General features: G+C 40.8%; 1 non-coding gene across 1 annotated transcript; it reads right to left on the bottom strand.

Moving 5' to 3' along the window:
• Window positions 1-3,048: 3,048 nt before the first annotated feature.
• TRNAI-AAU lies at window positions 3,049-3,122 on the bottom strand. The gene has a single exon. It is a non-coding gene; the product is annotated as a tRNA-Ile (tRNA).
• Window positions 3,123-17,362: the final 14,240 nt, after the last annotated feature.

Raw genomic sequence — 17,362 nt, forward strand, 5'->3', positions numbered from 1 at the left:
CATATTTGGGGAGTGATCCTATTACCCTTGCCCCAAGAAATTTTTCTAAAGTGGCCGAAATCCAACTCTGAGGAATCTGGTTACCCCAAGGTTTGAGGGAGATAAATGCTAAGGAAACTGTTGTCTACTGAGTATATTGGATTCATCTCATTTCCCCAGCCATAAACTTCATTCCCAACTTCATGAACTTCTATCCCAACTGATCTTTATTCAGACTGCTTTGTCTTTGAATTGTTTTAGGGCCACCAGCATATCTCTCTGTTGCTCTTTTCAAATTCCACCAACACTGTAAATTTGAATATACTAAATCCATTTAACAGGTTTTGTTAAAATCTTGAAATGAAGATTCTCTGTGGAATATTTCAGATCAGGTAGTTTAAATGGAGCAACAAATATTTAGCATTTAAGTTTTTCTCCTGATGGAGATGGGGTTTCAGGACTAGTTTAGAAGAGTTGGGACTTTTAAGTGGTTTTAGGACTAGAAGCAAATAGTTTAGGACTTTAAAGTTCAAAGACCACAGTGAGGTCTTTATATCAGCTGGAAAGGACATAGAGCCAAAAGGGAGCCTTGCTTTTTTTACGGTGTTCATTAATCGGTTACTATGTGTCAGGTACTGTACTAAGAACTGGGGTTCATACAAGCTAATCAGGTTGGACATAGTCCATGTCCCACAAGGGACTTAATCTTAATCCCAATTTTTACAGGTGAGGTAACTGAAGCACAAAGCAGTTAAATGACTCATCCAAGGCCACACGGCAGACAAGCAGGAGCTGGGATTAGATCTCAGGACCGCTGACTCAGAGGCCTGAGCTCTTTCCACTAGGCCGTGCTGCTTTTTAATTTTGGATCAGGATTCTCACTGCTTCACCCGGTACTAAGAGGTAGTTTTCTAAATAATCTTCAGTTAGGTATCCAGTGATAGAGCACCGATCTAGCCACCAGAGCCCCACCAGACAGGTTTCACAGCAGAGGTTGAAATGACAAAACCAGATGTCCATTCTTGAGGGGAGAGGTAAGATGCTTAGTGGAAAGAGCATGGGCTTGGGAGTCAGAGGATGTGGGTTTTAATCCTGCCTCCACCACTTGTCTGCTGTGTGACGTTAGACAATTCATTTAACTTCTCTGTTCCTCCGTTCCCTCATCTGTAAAATGGGAATTAAGACTGTTAGCCCCATGTGGGGCAACCTCATTACCCTTGTATCTACCCCAGTGCTTAGAACAGTGCTTGGCACTTAGTAAATGCTTAACAAATACCATAAATCATTATTTTTTATTGTTATTATGCTACCAGCATTTGCTGTGTAGAAATGAGGATATCGCTTGAGAGGGGACTGTCTGTCCCCCATGCTCTTTCTTCCCCTGTCCTCCCCCTAACCCCATTTCATCTACTGAAACCTCTAGAACCTTTGTGAATATCCTCCCCATCTTGTGCTCTGTGCCGACTACTTTAATAGCATCAGTGTTCAAATGATTGGGATATTGGTCTCCGGAGCACTCTGTTTCCTTCTGGGACTCTGATTTCCATCCATTATTTTGTCATTTTCTTGTCACTTGTACAAATCAGAGAATGCTCTCTTTTTTTTTTTTTCCGACTAAAGGTTCATTCATGACTGGGGAATTGGGGACAGTAAAAGTAATGTTGCAGTAAGTTGAGTTGTTTTTCCTGCGGTTTGTTAATAGGTAATTGGTGATTCCTTGTTTTGTTAGAAATTAGATTTGAAATGGTTAGACATCATGATACATACATAATAACTAGACTAAATATGTGACATCTAAAGAATATAGCATGGATGAAACTTGGCTTTATAAACTTTAGTTTGTTAGGGGCTAAAAATGGGAATTAAGACTGTGAGCCCCAAGTGGGATATGGACTATGTCCAACCTGATTAGCTTATATCTACAGTGCTTGGCAAATAGTAAGCACTTAACAAATACTGCTTAAGAAACAATCTGCTTTTTACTGTGAAATGAGGGAAGACCCTATCCAGGTAGACTTAGGTCTCCTTTTTGTTTGATGAAATTTGAATCTAAAATGTTGCCTTCTTGATTCCATGTTTGTCTTCTCTCTTAGATGAGAGTTCACTAACTACACTTAATTGTTTTTTGAATACGTCCCACTCATGCTCAGAGTAGGCATTCAATAAATGCTTCTGATTTGGATTGGGATAAATTAATCAGTGGTATTTATTGAGCAGAGGACTGTACTAAGCCCTTGAGAGAGTACAGTATAACAGAGCTCATAGACATGTTCCCTGCCCACTATGATGTTACAGTCTAGAGGGATGGATGGTATGTGATGATATGAAAGTCTATGGAAATCTTTTTAATATTACTAATTATGGGTTGCCAGGAATAACCGAAAGTGTCATTACGGGGTGAATTTTGTTGCAAAAAGATTGGTGGTGTAATTTATTATTACATTATTTTTGTGGTGTTCAACCTTGGCTGCCTTTAAATATGTTCATAGAGCAAGGATTTTAGTTGGGGGTTGGAAATGATTCCCTCCTCCCCCTGTGCAAAATGGTGCCACCAAATAGCAGGGTGTTGGCCCGTACTGATGGTGATTCATACATCTCAGGGACTGCCGCTGTCCCGTGACCTTGCCTCACTGTGGTGTAAAAGAGGTGCCCTGGGAAATAATAATATTAATGATAGCATTTATTAAGCGCTTACTATGTGCAAAGCACTGTTCTAAGCTCTGGGGAGGTTACAAGGTGATCAGGTTGTCCCACTGGGGGCTCACAGTCTTAATCCCCATTTTACAGATGAGGGAACTGAGGCACAGAGAAGTTAAGTGACTTGCCCAAAGTCACACAGCTGACAGTTGGCGGAGCTGGGATTTGAACCCATGACCTCTGACTCCAAAGCCCGGGCTCTTTCCAGTGAGCCACGCTGCTTCTCCATACGATTGAGTGTCCCCCTTCGGGGGGCGGGGCAGAGGGGAAACATCAAGTATTCCATTTTCAGAATGCAGATTGGCTATCGGCTGGGGCTGATTTAGTCACAATAAGGAAAAGTCTCACCGACTCCCATCTTCAGAAGATACATGGCCCATACGGGGATCGAACCCGCGACCTTGGCGTTATTAGCACCACGCTCTAACCAACTGAGCTAACCGGCCGCTAAAGAGCCAAGTACAGTCAGAGCTGCCAGGCCGACATACCATGGCACCCACCCGGGGCCCATCTAGCTTCCCGGGTAGTGATTCCCCATGTAAAACAGGACAGTTGCCAGGAAAGGCAGCATCACCCTGAACCCTCTCCATCAGTCAACCAATGGTAGTTTTCAAGCATTAACTCTAGGCAGAGTGCTAACCTGTTGGGAAAGTAAAATAGTAGACATCATCCATGCCCTCAGGAAGTGTGTAATCTAGCCGGGATTACCTTTCCTGCTTGGCTCCCAAACAAAACGGCCGGTTTACTGTTGCGAGCTGGGCGAGTGTGGTCAGAGTGGCCATGCCAACAGTATTCGTTCATTCGGTCGTTCATTTAATCGTGTTTAATTGTGGTATTTGTTAAGCGCTTACTGAGTGCCAGGCACCGCGTGAAACACTGGGGGAGAATACAAGCAAATCGAGTCGTACGCAGTCCCTGTCCCCTATCCGGCTCATTGTCGTAATCCCCATTTTACAGGTGAGTAAACTGAGGCCCAGAGAAGTGAAGTGGATTGCCCAAGGTCACACAGCAGACAAGTGCTGGAGCTGGGGTAAGAATCCATGACTTTGTGACCCCCAGGCCTGAGCTCTATCCACTAGCATTGGTGCTTCTTATTGAGCATTTTCTGTGTGCAGAGCACGGAATTAAGCGCTTGGGAAGGTACAATATAACAATAAACAGACACATTCCCTGCCTACAGTGAGCTTACAGTCAGCATCAGTGATTTAAGCTGCTTCAATCTGGGGCCCATTTAGTATAAGGACAGGCACACAGGCGCTAAACACATTCCCACCCCCCCAACACCCACACTGACACCCATCAGTCAGCGGGAATGTCTATCCCCAATTTCTCATGCTCCTCGGAGTCAGGTATCCGGCTCTTTTCCAATTAGAAAACTCTAGTAATGGCAATTCTGTTATTTCCCCGTAACAGGGCAATCTTGGTCAACCTATCCCTTGCAAGGGAGGCCAACCTCTAGGAGCTGAAGGCGCCATGCTCGGTATAGATGAATTTCTGCAAGGCTAGTGCCCATTATGAAATGTTAAGTAGAAGATTATTTCACACGAAAACATTGACTTGTAGTCCCTGAAACCCAGTTATGTTAATTATGCCATTAATAACATTACTCATTATTATAGGAAATGCTGTCTCCCTTTGCTGAATTTTTAAGGGTGAGAAATGAGGTTTGAATCTAGCCAAAATATTTAGACACTGAAAATATGACACATGTAACTTTTGTATTAGTTATACTGATGTATATTTTCAGACAGTGACAAAATCTACTGGAAATTAGTAAGAAAAGGAGGTTTTGCAGTATGAGTGAAAGAGCAGAAATGAGCAGTGGTTGCGGGGGGGGGGGGGGGGTCCCCGAGAAGATGAACATCCTGGAATCCAGTTGGATGTAGCGGAATTTACCCCAAAGTACTGGAATTAGAATTAGGAATCTTACATTATTCTGAGATTCATCATTGATGTATTTCCCCCCATGGTTTGTCAGCATCTGTTTTATATGATTTCTGAGTTATTTAAGACGCAGGGTAGTATATAATTACAAATAAGCAGGGATATTATTCTCAGTGTCAGACAACCTGGATGTTTTTTCTAGGATATTGAGCCACAGACAGGGTCACCTAAAATCAATCAATCAATCAATCAATCAATCGTATTTATTGAGCGCTTACTGTGTGCAGAGCACTGTACTAAGCGCTTGGGAAGTACAAGTTGCCAACATATAGAGACAGTCCCTACCCAACAGTGGGCTCACAGTCTAAAATGCAAGGATCTTACCAACATCAAAAAAGTGGCTGCCGTATTGTATGTCTGTCAGCAGGAATCAACTAGTGCCTTAAAAATGATGCAAGCAAAAGATGACAAATCAACACCGCAAATGAAAGTGCAACACTGCAAATCATTTCCAGTTTGTTCCCAGAGCAGTAGAATAGTCTACTTTGGAAAGGATCTTCTCTGGTTTTATTCCAATATTAATAATTGTGGTATTTGTCAAATTCTGTACTAAGTGTCCTAGTGTACTGTATGTTGTGTACTAGACACAATGTAATCGGGTCATACACAGCCCCACATGGGGCTCACAGTTGAAGTGGGAAGGTGACCAGGTATTTAATCCCCATTCTGCAGATACACAAACTGAGGCACAGAGTGGGTAAGTGACTTGCTCAGGGTCACACTGCAGGCAAGTGATAGAGCTGGGATTAGAACCCAGGTCCTCTGGCTCCCAGGACTGTGCTTTCTCCACTAGGCCTCACTGCTTCTCTGGACATTCTCCATGTCCGTTCTTGTCTTCACTTTGGTAATGTGGTTAGGTATGCATGGGACTAACCCAACATTGGTTTGGGCAAAAAATTTCCAAATCCACCTTTTCTAGCACAAATTTTGATTTTCAATAAAATGGAAGATAGTGATCTAAATAGATTGCTTATAAGCTGTTTGAGGCAGTACAGATGGTTTTTTTTTTCCTAGGAAATTACATCCTCGGGTGTAACATCTGATTAGTCTGGGAGCCTACCAGATTGACATTAAGGCCTGGAGGTTTGTTCTTATCTGCTCTTTCTTTACTGTTAAGGTGCTAATTTAGTATCAACCCAGGTAAAAGTTTGTAATGTTTTTCCATTGTGACAATTGAGCTTTGTGATTATTCAGCATTGTATGTCAACAGTAGTTAGTCAACAATATAAGGTTATATATAAATATATATATATTTTTTAAAAAAACTTTTCCCATCACCAGACTTGTTCCTTATATTGGGTTAGCCATTTGATTGAGCTGTTGTCTTCTCAGAGCTCTGTTGGCCAGGAGTGAGTGAACAGAAAAATCCTGACATATGCATTTAGTACAGTGCTCTGCACATAATAAGTGCTCAATAAATACCATTGATTGACTGACTGAGAAGCAGCATGGCCTAGTGATTATAGCACAGGCTTGGGAGTCGGAGCACCTGGCTTCTAATTCCAGCTCTGCCACCTGACTGCTGGGTGACCTCGGGGAAGTCACTTCACTTCTCTGTGCCTCAGTTATCTCGTCTGTAAAATGGCAATTAAGACTGTGAGCCTCAAGTGGGCAGTGGACTGTGTTCAACCTGATTAAGCTGTATCCATCTCAGCGATTAGTACAGTGCCAGGCTTCATAAATATATACTGTAAGTTCAGCAGATATCCAGGCCTCAGGGTTCTTGAGGCAGACTACTGGTTTGTGACTCCAAAACTATTGACTCCTCTCGGCACTGACAGTCCTGCTGATCTATATTTGACACCAGGATTTATTTGTCTTATAGAGATTAGCATGGGAAAAAGTGAGTTTCCACTAGAAAAACCTTACACTTGACCTCGTAGTTAGAGTTTGGAAGTCCTGTTTATTGACAGCCTGCTTCACGCGAAGCCCTTGGGTGAGTACAAACTAAGCAAATTCAGACAGGGTCCCTCTCCCACACAGATTCACAAAGACACTTAAGAAAGAGAAATAAATTATAGACAGGACACGGGCAACAAAGTCACTGGTGGTCAGTGGGTGCTTACTATGTGCAGAACTCTCTACTTAGAATTTAGGAGAGTTCACTGTATAATTTGGCACTTAAAAAACAAGACCGAGAAACAATAAACAGTCCTTGGAGGGGATTGTCTAACTCCCCACTCCAGATACATTTTTTGGTTTATGACTTGGAGTAAACTTCACCAGTGCGTAGGGACCATTTCAAGTGTGCTTTATTACAATGTGAATCCCTGCTTACCAGGAATCTCTAAATTCCTTGTAAACCAGTTAGCAAGCTATCACAAGAAGTTATTTTTGTAAACATCTGTTCCTCTTTGCAGAGTGTGGTAAACCTTTAATCCTGTGTTTCATTCCTTTTTCAGGGCTCACATAGGTGCAGCTATTCTTGAAGTTGGGCTCAGCCTACAATTCTGCTGATTTTTAGCTCTCACTTTTTATTAACAAAGCTAATGTTAAAGCGAAGTGTTTCTTGTTGCCTATATAGCTTCTTTAATTAAAAGTGGAAGGTATAAGTCACTCCTGCCAAGGGTGAAGTTCTAATGTCATCAACTGAAAAAAATGGGTTTAAAATTGAAACTCTCGGCAAGGCATTGGCTCTCAATAGTACAGAACCTGGAGTTGTGACACTTAACTTCGTTAAATGAAAAAACTGAATTTGGGGCATTAAACCCTCCTAGTATTGCTTTTTTTTAAAAAAATCATAAAGCTGTAAGTGGCTTGACTATATGAAAAGTGTTATTGAAAGCAGAAGGTGAGGATATGCCCCAGGAAGTTCAGAGAGATTAAAACATGACTTATTTCAGAGTTTATGTTTCAAAATGGGGTGTGTTATATTTTTAATGGAATCACAAAGAAGATATTTTATTTCTGCTTTTGCAGATTTGCAAAGTTGGAAGTGTATTTTCAACTGTTCGATTCTCTGCTATTGTTTGGCATTCCAGAAAAAAGTTTGGATTCTTATTCTCTTTTTTCCTCTAAAGAAAAAAAAGAAAAACTATTTATTAATACTCCTAATTTTGTTGAAAATACCAAAATTTCTAAATTCAGTAAAGTTTTTTGTATTTCTCAAATCATTATGTCCCAGGTTTAAAGACCATAAGTTAGCATATTTCACCACAAATCTCGTTTTGTCTTCTAGCCGTGTTGTTGGTAAAATCCGAGGAAGGTTAACATTTCATAAAACTGCAAGTTTTTAGACAAAGGCAGATCTAATAGAGAGTGTAGATTATATGGAGTATTAATAGAATTTATTACAATTTCTGGGTGATATACAGAATTACTTCAGCTGAAAGATATCAAGCCTACAAAAGTTTTACAAAAATTTACATTCCGGGATTTGACATAAAATCCTCCTAGCTGAACACCCACGGTAAGGACATATGTAATAGTAAAACTAAATCAATTTCACAGTAATTTATCATCCTAAATTTAAAGTGAGGGAAAATGAAGGAACTTCTCAGTCTAGTTCCTTTAGTGCGTGTCTTCTACATAACACGGTCTATAAGGACCTGCAAGTAAAGGCGGAGTTTAATAAAAAATAAAAAAGCACATGAAATCTATTCAGAATACATTTTTAAAGACTAGCACATCAAACCCCATCACTTAGGATTTTCGGACTATTTCAGACAACTTATAGGTATTTATATCTCAGTAACCTAGACATTTTCAGAAAGCTTATATTTAAAGCTTAAGCAATAATGACTGACAGAGAGGGCATTTCCTGATAGTTAATGACCAACTGGAGGAGTTAGTAGCCCAAGGCAAAGCCAAGAGTCCTGAGCCCAGTCAGTCATTAACTGCCAGGAAATGCCTGACCTAGAGGTCATTACACTACTATAAGCCTTGTCAAATTAATACATGAAAAAAACATAAGGTAATTATTATTTTATCCCATTTTCCTGTATTTACCGAGTCTTAAACTTAGCATTATAAGACTGCTGTTTACAATAGTGGCTTTGCCTAGCAAAGAATCATTTCAAAGCTACCAGAATTGATTGAAGCAAGTGGGATAAACCTCCCCAACTCCTGCCCCCGCCAATAAGTACATTTTCCTGGACTTTTTAAAAATCAACCAACTCCTCAAGCCCTCGTATTTTCACTGGGCAAGTCAGAATCAATTTCTAAAGCCAGCAGAAGTATCTCAATCTGAAAAGAGCCTCTCTTAGATTTCAGTTGTTTCTTTCAACATCTCCCCTATGTTTTTCCAGTATTCTTGACAGAGTTTTATTCAGTATTTGGATGGTTGATTTCTCTTCCAGAAGCTGTATTTTATTTACTGGGAGAGGATTTTTTTTTTTGGGGGTATAGCAGTTCTACTTTTATTCCCTCTTTCAGGAGCACTCTTTTCAAATGATCTTGAACTAATATGTTTTGGCTGGGGTTTCTGTGCTCAAGATGAGGAAAATTAAACTCACCCACTTTATGTGGCCTTCTTTATTTCAATCTGCTTTCAGAATTTGCTCTCTGTGTTCTCATCCTAAATTCTAGGCATATTGAGTTTTCATCATTTTCCTCTGTGATTCACTAGTATTTCTCTCCTCACAGAGGCTTATCATTAGTGTCCAAATGAATATCTAAGTTAATATCCAAATTCAGGGAAAAGGAAATTGGGTTAGCTGTTTTCTTCCCTTGTTTGCCCAAATCTTTTAAAAAGTGCACTTGATTCTTTATTTGATCTCTTCTTCACAGGGTTGTTTTGCTTCAGCTATAGAGAGTCGCACGTATATATTTATATGTGCGTGTGCGTGCATGTGTATGCGCATGTGTGTATGTGCAATACAGTACTTTGCACACAGCAAGTGCTCAATAAATGCGATTGAATGAATGAATGAGTGCAACCTACCCAGTTTTTGCATCGTTCAGGGGATATGTTCTCGAAAAGCCCCATGCTTCGGAAAACTTGTGCATTCAAACCATCTCTTCTGACCCGATGCCATGCACTACCCAATCAATCTTTTGTCATTGGAAGAAAATTCCCTCATGTCGTAACAACACCCTAGTTAAAACATGTAGTGAAAACATGCTTAATGGCAGAACTGAGGATACATGCTTGCTGCATATCCATAGACTGGTCCTTTGCCTTTTTGAAATTGATGCTCTTGACGGTGAGACTCTTATCCATGACTGATCCATGACTAACCTCCTGTGCTGCATTCAGGTGCTTGGAAAGATGGTCCCTCTGTGCCCATATGTGTCTGTCCTATACAGGTCCTGTATCTTTGTTCAAGTCTGCCTTTTGGAATCTCAATTTTTCCAAAGTAAAGAGAGCTGCCCTTCTCCCTATGGCCGCCTGCCAGACTCTCCTGTGTCTGCTATCGAGGCCTCCCAAAAGTCCAGTGCAATTTAGCATTGCTTGAGGCTGGACTTCATTATGTCTTTAAATAGTTTACTCTGCCCTTCCGGCTTGCCTGTACCCCTACAGAAATGTGCCTTTATAGCTCAGCTTTTTGTTTTACCTTTTTCTGACTAGTGACTAAACCTTTCAACCCAGATGACATCCCAGAAAATTTACCAGCCTCTTACGGTTGGTTTCCTCCACTTTTTTCTGAGCCAGTTATCTTATCCGGTGGGGAATGAGTCTGTTAATATTGTTGTGTTGTACTCTTCTCTGAGCTTAGTACAGTGTTCTGCACCCAGTAAGCACTCAATAAATGTTATCGATTGACTGATTGATTACAAGTGGTTTCATGAACGTAAGTCGGGTCCTCGGAGATTATTTTCCTCCAACATAACTCTAAGCGATAAGCATCTGGCCTAATATTTCAGAAACGGTTGTTTTGTTGATTATTTGAAAAAGTTGGTTTTGTTGCAGTTGATTCCATCTGCTGGGCAATTAGAAAGTTCTTATCTGTCTTATGCCTTCGAGTCGTTTCCGACCCATCGCGACACCGTGGACATAGCTCTCCCAGAAAGCCCCGCTCTCCATCTGCAGTTATTCTGGTAGCGTGTCCATAGAGTTTTCTTGGTAAAAACATGAAAGTGGTTTACCATTGCCTCCTTCCATGTAAACTCAAGTCTCCGCCCTCGACTCTCTCCCATACTGCTGCTGCCCAACACAGTTGAGTTTTGACTTGTAGCATATTAATCAATCAATCAATCGTATTTATTGAGCGCTTACTATGTGCAGAGTACTGTACTAAGCGCTTGGGAAGTACAAATTGGCAACACATAGAGACAGTCCCTACCCAACAGTGGGCTCACAGTCTAAAAGGGGGAGACAGAGAACAGAACCAAACATACCAACAAAATACAATAAATAGGATAGAAATGTACAAGTAAAATAAATAAATAAATAAATAAATAGAGTAATAAATATGTACAACCATATATACAGGTGCTGTGGGGAAGGGAAGGAGGTAAGATGGGGGGATGGAGAGGGGGACGAGGGGGAGAGGAAGGAAGGGGCTCAGTCTGGGAAGGCCTCCTGGAGGAGGTGAGCTCTCAGCAGGGCCTTGAAGGAAGGAAGAGAGCTAGCTTGGCGGAGGGCGAATATTACCTTTCACTCTCTAGCTACTGTCCAAGCTAGCCGTGGAATGCGTATGCCTCTGCTTGAATCTCCCTCCCGTAACGGATACCGGATACCGGATACCGGATACTGGAAACTCTCCAGGTGCGACCCTGAGAGGGGAATTAGAAAGTTAGTTCCCTCAAAACTTGGAAATTTCAAAGACAGTTCATACCTTAACTGCCAAAATATTTCTATTCTGCAGCATTCAGGTCACTCAAGGAGATGCGAGATTAGTCAGAGAAAACTTCCTTCAGAAGATGTGGCTTTCACCTCCTTCAAGCCACAGAAACTGCTCTCTCAGAAGTCACCAATGATCCTGGGCCTGGGATTCAGAAGGTCCTGGGTGCTAATCCTGACTCCACCACTTGTTTGGTGTATGACCTTGGGCAAGTCACTTCACTTCTTTGTGCCTCAAGTACCTCATCTGAAAAATGGGGATTGAGTCTTTGAGCCCCACATGGGACAAGGACCGTATCCAACCCAATTTGCTTGTATCCACCCCAGTGCTTAGTAATAACAATAATAATGATGGCATTTATTAGTGCTTACTATGTGCAAAGCACTGTTCTAAGTGCTGGGGAGGTTGGGGAAGCAGCGTGGTTCAGTGGAAAGAGCATGGGCTTTGGAGTCAGAGGTCATGGGTTCAAATCCCAGCTCCGCCACTTGTCAGCTGTGTGAGTTTGGGCAAGTCACTTAACTTCTCTGTGCCTTAGTTACCTCATCTGTAAAATGGGGATTAAGACTGTGAGCCCCATGTGGGACAACCTGATCACCTTGTAACCTCCCCAGCACTTAGAACAGTGCTTTGCACATAGGAAGCGCTTAATAAATGCCATTATTATTATTATTATTATTATTATTACAAGGTGATCAGGTTGTCCCATGGGGGGCTCACAGTCTTCATCCCCATTTTACAGATGAGGGAACTGAGGCACAGAGAAGTTAAGTGACTTGCCCAAAGTCACACAGCTGACAATTGATGGAGCTGGGATTTGAACCCATGACCTCTGACTCCAAAGCCCGGGCTCTTTCCATTGAGCCACACTGCCTGGCACATAGCAAATGCTTAGCAAATACCACAAGCATTAATTATTATCACCTTCTTGGCAAATCCCACAGCCTCTACCCCATCCTGAGCCTCATCGACCCCTCAGCTGTCTTTAACACTGTCGACTACACTCTTCTCCCGGAAACATTATCCAACCTTGGCTTTGGTGAACTCTTCTGTTTCTCCTCATATCTCTTTGGCTACTCAATTCTCAGTCTCTTTTGCAGGCTCCATCCCTTTACGTTGGAGTCTTTCAAGGCTTAGTTCAGATCCTCTGCCGTTTTCCATCTACATCCACTCCCTTGGAGAACTCATTAGCTCTTATGGCTTCAACTACCATCTCTATGTGGATAGTTCTCAAATCTACCTCTCCAACCCTAATCTCTCTCCTTCTCTGCAGTCTTACATTTCCTCCTGCCTTCAGGACATCTCTACTTGGATTTCCCACCAACACCTCAAACTTAACATGTTCAAAATTGAATTTTGTTAAAATAATGGCATTTATTAAGCGCTTACTATGTGCAAAGCACTGTTCTAAGCGCTGGGGAGGTTAGAAGGTCATCAGGTTGTCCCACAGGGGGCTCACAGTCTTAATCCCCATTTTACAGATGAGGTAACTGAGGCCCAGAGAAGTTAAGTGACTTGCCCAAAGTCACACAGCTGACAATTGGCAGAGCCGGGATTTGAACCCATGACCTCTGACTCCAAAGCCCGTGCTCCTTCCACTGAGCCACGCTGCTTCTCTGTATTCTTGATCTTCCCACCCAAACCGTATTCTCCCCTTGATATTCCCATCACTGTAGACAGTACCACTATCCTCTGACTGATTGAATATGTGGGTTGAAAGAGAGAGACGAGTCAAGGATAATGCCCAGCTTTTGGGCTTGTAAGACAAGAAGGATGTTGGTAGTGTTAATAATGCTGGGAAAGTCAGTAGGGAGGAGAGATCTTGGGCCCTCTCTCTTTTGGATCCCTATATTATTATTATTTAGTAAGATTTTTTCCTTTTCAGCCATTCTTTAGAAGGATAAGCATGTATATGTCCATACATATGCTTTAATATATCTATTGATGTTGATGCCAATATTTTATATATGCAAGAATTTTTAGTGGTGCTTTTTATTCTTGTTCTGCCCTTGTAAAAAATAGGCTTATTAATTCGTGCAGGCAACTTTTTATTCTTTACAGATAAAAGAGGTAAAACTTGTCTTTCAGGATTTGAAATTTAGCAAATATTTTTTAATCCTGTTTTCTTATCATTACTTGGGATCAGATCCTCTGGTTGTATATAAATTTTCAAAATGAATGGAAAGAAAGAAAGCTGTGCCCTCTGAGGTAATTTGTATGTTGGTGTAATGGAAATTTGGCAGCTGCGTCTGTTAATGTCATTGGATTGTATTATTGCTAAGATTTTGACATCTCAGGAAAGCTCAGGATCTAGAGAAAGGACTTACTGCACAATTCACTCTGTATATGTCTGCCTATTTCATGTCATCATGAGTTAGTCCGTAGAATGCAGAGCCATCTTCAACGTTTAGTGACTTTGCTCTTGAAATGTAGCATTCGAATGCACAAATACTTATTAAAACCTGAAAATCAAAACTTATTTTGAAACTTTAGAACTAGTAATAAAATGAGTAAATTAGGTTGCTTAAAAAAAAACCCACAGTAGAGTGTATTTACAACTGAATATTTAACAGGGTATTGGGTGAGGCCTACAGGCTTGAAATTACACTTCTATGAATTTCAGCATCCCATCTTCGACACCTTGTATCCTGTTCCCCTTTCTTTGCTATTTTTTAACTTAACTGCAACAGATGAGAAGCTCTTAAACCATCTGTTAACTTTTCTTTCCTTCTTTTTTTTTAACCATGTAGAGCTGCTTAAGGCTAGAAGACCCACAGCAAGTGAGACTGAAACAAAAAGGAAAGGAGGTAAGCAGAGCTAGAGATCATTACACTTGACATTTCAAGGCTTGAACCTATTAATTTTTTATGCCCTGCTACTTCTATATCGTTAATAAAAATCTGACTAAAAACTTTTTAGGATGTATTTGTTGCTTTGCCTTTGATCTTAATGTTTGCAAACTAATACATTAATACATGTGAAGCCTAAGGAGCTTTCATAAGAGAATATTTCCATACATTACTTTTTCATTTCCATTTTAGGTGACTGTAGCCTTTGTAGGGCTGTTGATGACAGCAGCAGTAGATTTTTGGTGGGAAATGTATCCCTTTGTCTGCCTACAAAATGTCACTTACTAGAAATGTGTAACTCAGTCATCAATTTTGCAACCGAATTCATTTTTTTAGCATTTGCAGCTTCTAAGTGGTGTCGTTATGTTGAATCCTGAATTTTTGCTGGAGTTTTTGGAGTTTTACTTAAGCCTCAACACTAGGCACTGGAGTTCAAAAATAATCAGATATTTGTGGTTGATTTTTTTGTTAGTCAAGTTTTACTTAGATTAGGTTAGGTAGAACAAAGAAAAAAGTATTGAGTTAATATGTTTTCTGTAAGTGTCCTAATTACATGGCAACCGTAGAGTAAGTACCACTGATCTTATGAATTATGACTTTCAGGAAAGAGATACAAAATAATGCATATGGCATGTTTTTTACCTATTCTAATTTGTTTGCTGTACTGAAGGACAGTAGTTTATTATACCACCGATATATATGTAAGTAAGAAATTTCTAAGGAGCTTTGTTGGTGTATGTGCTGTTTATTTTCCCAGCACAAATTGTCACACCTACTTTTTAAAATCTGAAGTCAAGATGTCACAAGGAGTTGATTTGAACTTGTGCCATAAGTTAGGGTAGTTTTGCAATATGAAAATGTTACGTATATTTTATATAGTAGAAAGCGAAATGATTGTCATTTGCTATAAGACTTGGAAATATCATTTTTCAGAAAAGGTCATTAGGGCATAGAACTGCAGATATGAAAAAAAAATCACTTTAGAAAAATTTGAAGAATAAATGAAGGCTGTGAAGTGTGGCAGAATAATAATGATAATGATTAATAATTGTGGTATTTGTTAAGCGCTTACTATGTGCCAGGCACTGTACTAAGCTCTGGGTTAGATACAAGCAAATCAGATTGGACACAGCCCCTGTCTCATATGGAGCTCACAGTATTAATCCCCATTTTACAGATGGGGTAACTGAGGCACAGTGTAGTTAAGTGACTTGCCCAAGGTCACATAGTCAGGTGGCAGATCCACGGTTAGACATCAGGTCCTTCTGATTCCCAGGCCTGTGCTCTATTCACGAGGCAAAGATGCCTCCCTGAATGGTCTGGAAAGTTGTCAGTCAGTGACATTCTGTTTTTGGAAGTGAAAATGAGAATCTATTCAGTCATTCATATTTTATTCTTCCTGAAAAACTACTTGGTAGTCAAAGCTTATTATCCAATTATTTTGTAGTTTTTAGGAAAGCTATTAAAAATGATTATCTTCTGCTGAAGCTCGATATTCCGACTTCTTTCTTGTGGAGGATAAACATTTGGAGGAAACGTTAAGCTGTGCTAGTAAATTTATGTAGTTCCAAGAAAGTTCATTCATTATAGTTCTCATGAAGGAGTGATTATATTTGCACATCTGATTATTTTTTGATGAACACATGCAGAACGTTTGCAGAGAAACAGACTTTTCCCAGTTCCACTAGAGGGAGTGATGCTGTGTAGACACGTGTATAAAAGAAAATGCAATTTTTTTACTTGCTTATCGTTGAGTTTACAAATATTCTGGTGATAATCATGTAAGTGATGCTAAAGTAATATGGGCTTGTGATTTTCAATACTATTATTCTTGGGATCAGCAACTTGTTTGGTTAGTAAATATTAACTCTGTATAGGTTTTTCTGTTTCGAAATGCCGCAACCTATGTTCTTTATTTAGGTGGTGTCATATTTGGCAAAGCATGGCCTTGTGGATGGAGCATGGGCCTGGGTGTCTGAAGGTTCTGAGTTCTAGTCCTGCCTCTGCCACTTATCTGCTTGGGCAAGTCAGTCTACTTCTCCCTGCCTCAGTTACCCCATCTGTAAAATGAGGATTAAGGCTGTGAACCCCACGTGGGTCAGGGACTGTATACAACCTGATTACCTCGTATCTATCGCAGCACTTAGAAAGGTGCCTGGCACATAATAAGCACATAACATTACCATTAAAAAATGGTACCGCAGCTTAGGCACAATTTTCAATTGGGCAATGAAAAAAAAAACTATCATCCAAAAAGGCATCATGCTATTATGAATAATTCTATTGGTGATTTAACATGTATTGAGTACTACTACTAATAATAATGATGGCATTTATTAAGCGCTTACTATGTGCAGGGCACTGTTCTAAGCGCTGGGGAGGTTACAAGGTGATCTCACGGGGGGCTCAGAGCCTTAATCCCCATTTTACAGATGAGGTAACTGAGACACAGAGAAGTGAAGTGACTTGCCCAAAGTCACACAGCTGATAATTGGTGGAGCTGGGATTTGAACCCATGACCTCTGACTCCAAAGCCCGGGCTCTTTCCACTGAGCCGCGCTGCTTCTCTAGGAATGTGCTAGGTCCTGCATAGAAAATAAAGTTAAGTCATTCAAGCAGTGTGAGAAGCAGCATGGCTCAGTGGGAAAGAGCACGGGCTTTGGAGTCAGAGGTCATGGGTTCAAATCCCGGCTCCGCCAATTAGCTGTGTGACTTTGGGCAAGTCACTTAACTTCTCTGGGCCTCAGTTCCCTCATCTGTAAAATGGGGATGAAGAATGTGAGCCCCCCCATGGGACAACCTGATCATCTTGTAACCTCTCCAGCACTTAGAACAGTGCTCTGCACATAGTAAGGGCTTAATAAATGCCATCATCATCATTATTATTATTATTATTATTATTATTCAAGCGAGTACCCACTGAACCGTAATGATACCTGACAGCTTCCAGCCTTGGGGCTCAGGAGGGCCCTCCAAGGCTCCTACCTGCTTTTGGGAATCTCAGCTAGAACCCACAGTTATTAGAGAAGCAGTGTGGCTTAGTGGAAAGGGCATGAGCTTTAGAGTCAGAGGTCATGGGTTCAAATCCCGCTCCGCCAATTGCCAGCTGTGTGACTTTGGGCAAGTCACTTAACTTCTCTGGGCCTCAGTGACCTCATCTGTAAAATAGGG

Source organism: Tachyglossus aculeatus, chromosome 11 (assembly GCF_015852505.1).
Source record: "Tachyglossus aculeatus isolate mTacAcu1 chromosome 11, mTacAcu1.pri, whole genome shotgun sequence".
NCBI classification, from domain to species: domain Eukaryota; kingdom Metazoa; phylum Chordata; class Mammalia; order Monotremata; family Tachyglossidae; genus Tachyglossus; species Tachyglossus aculeatus.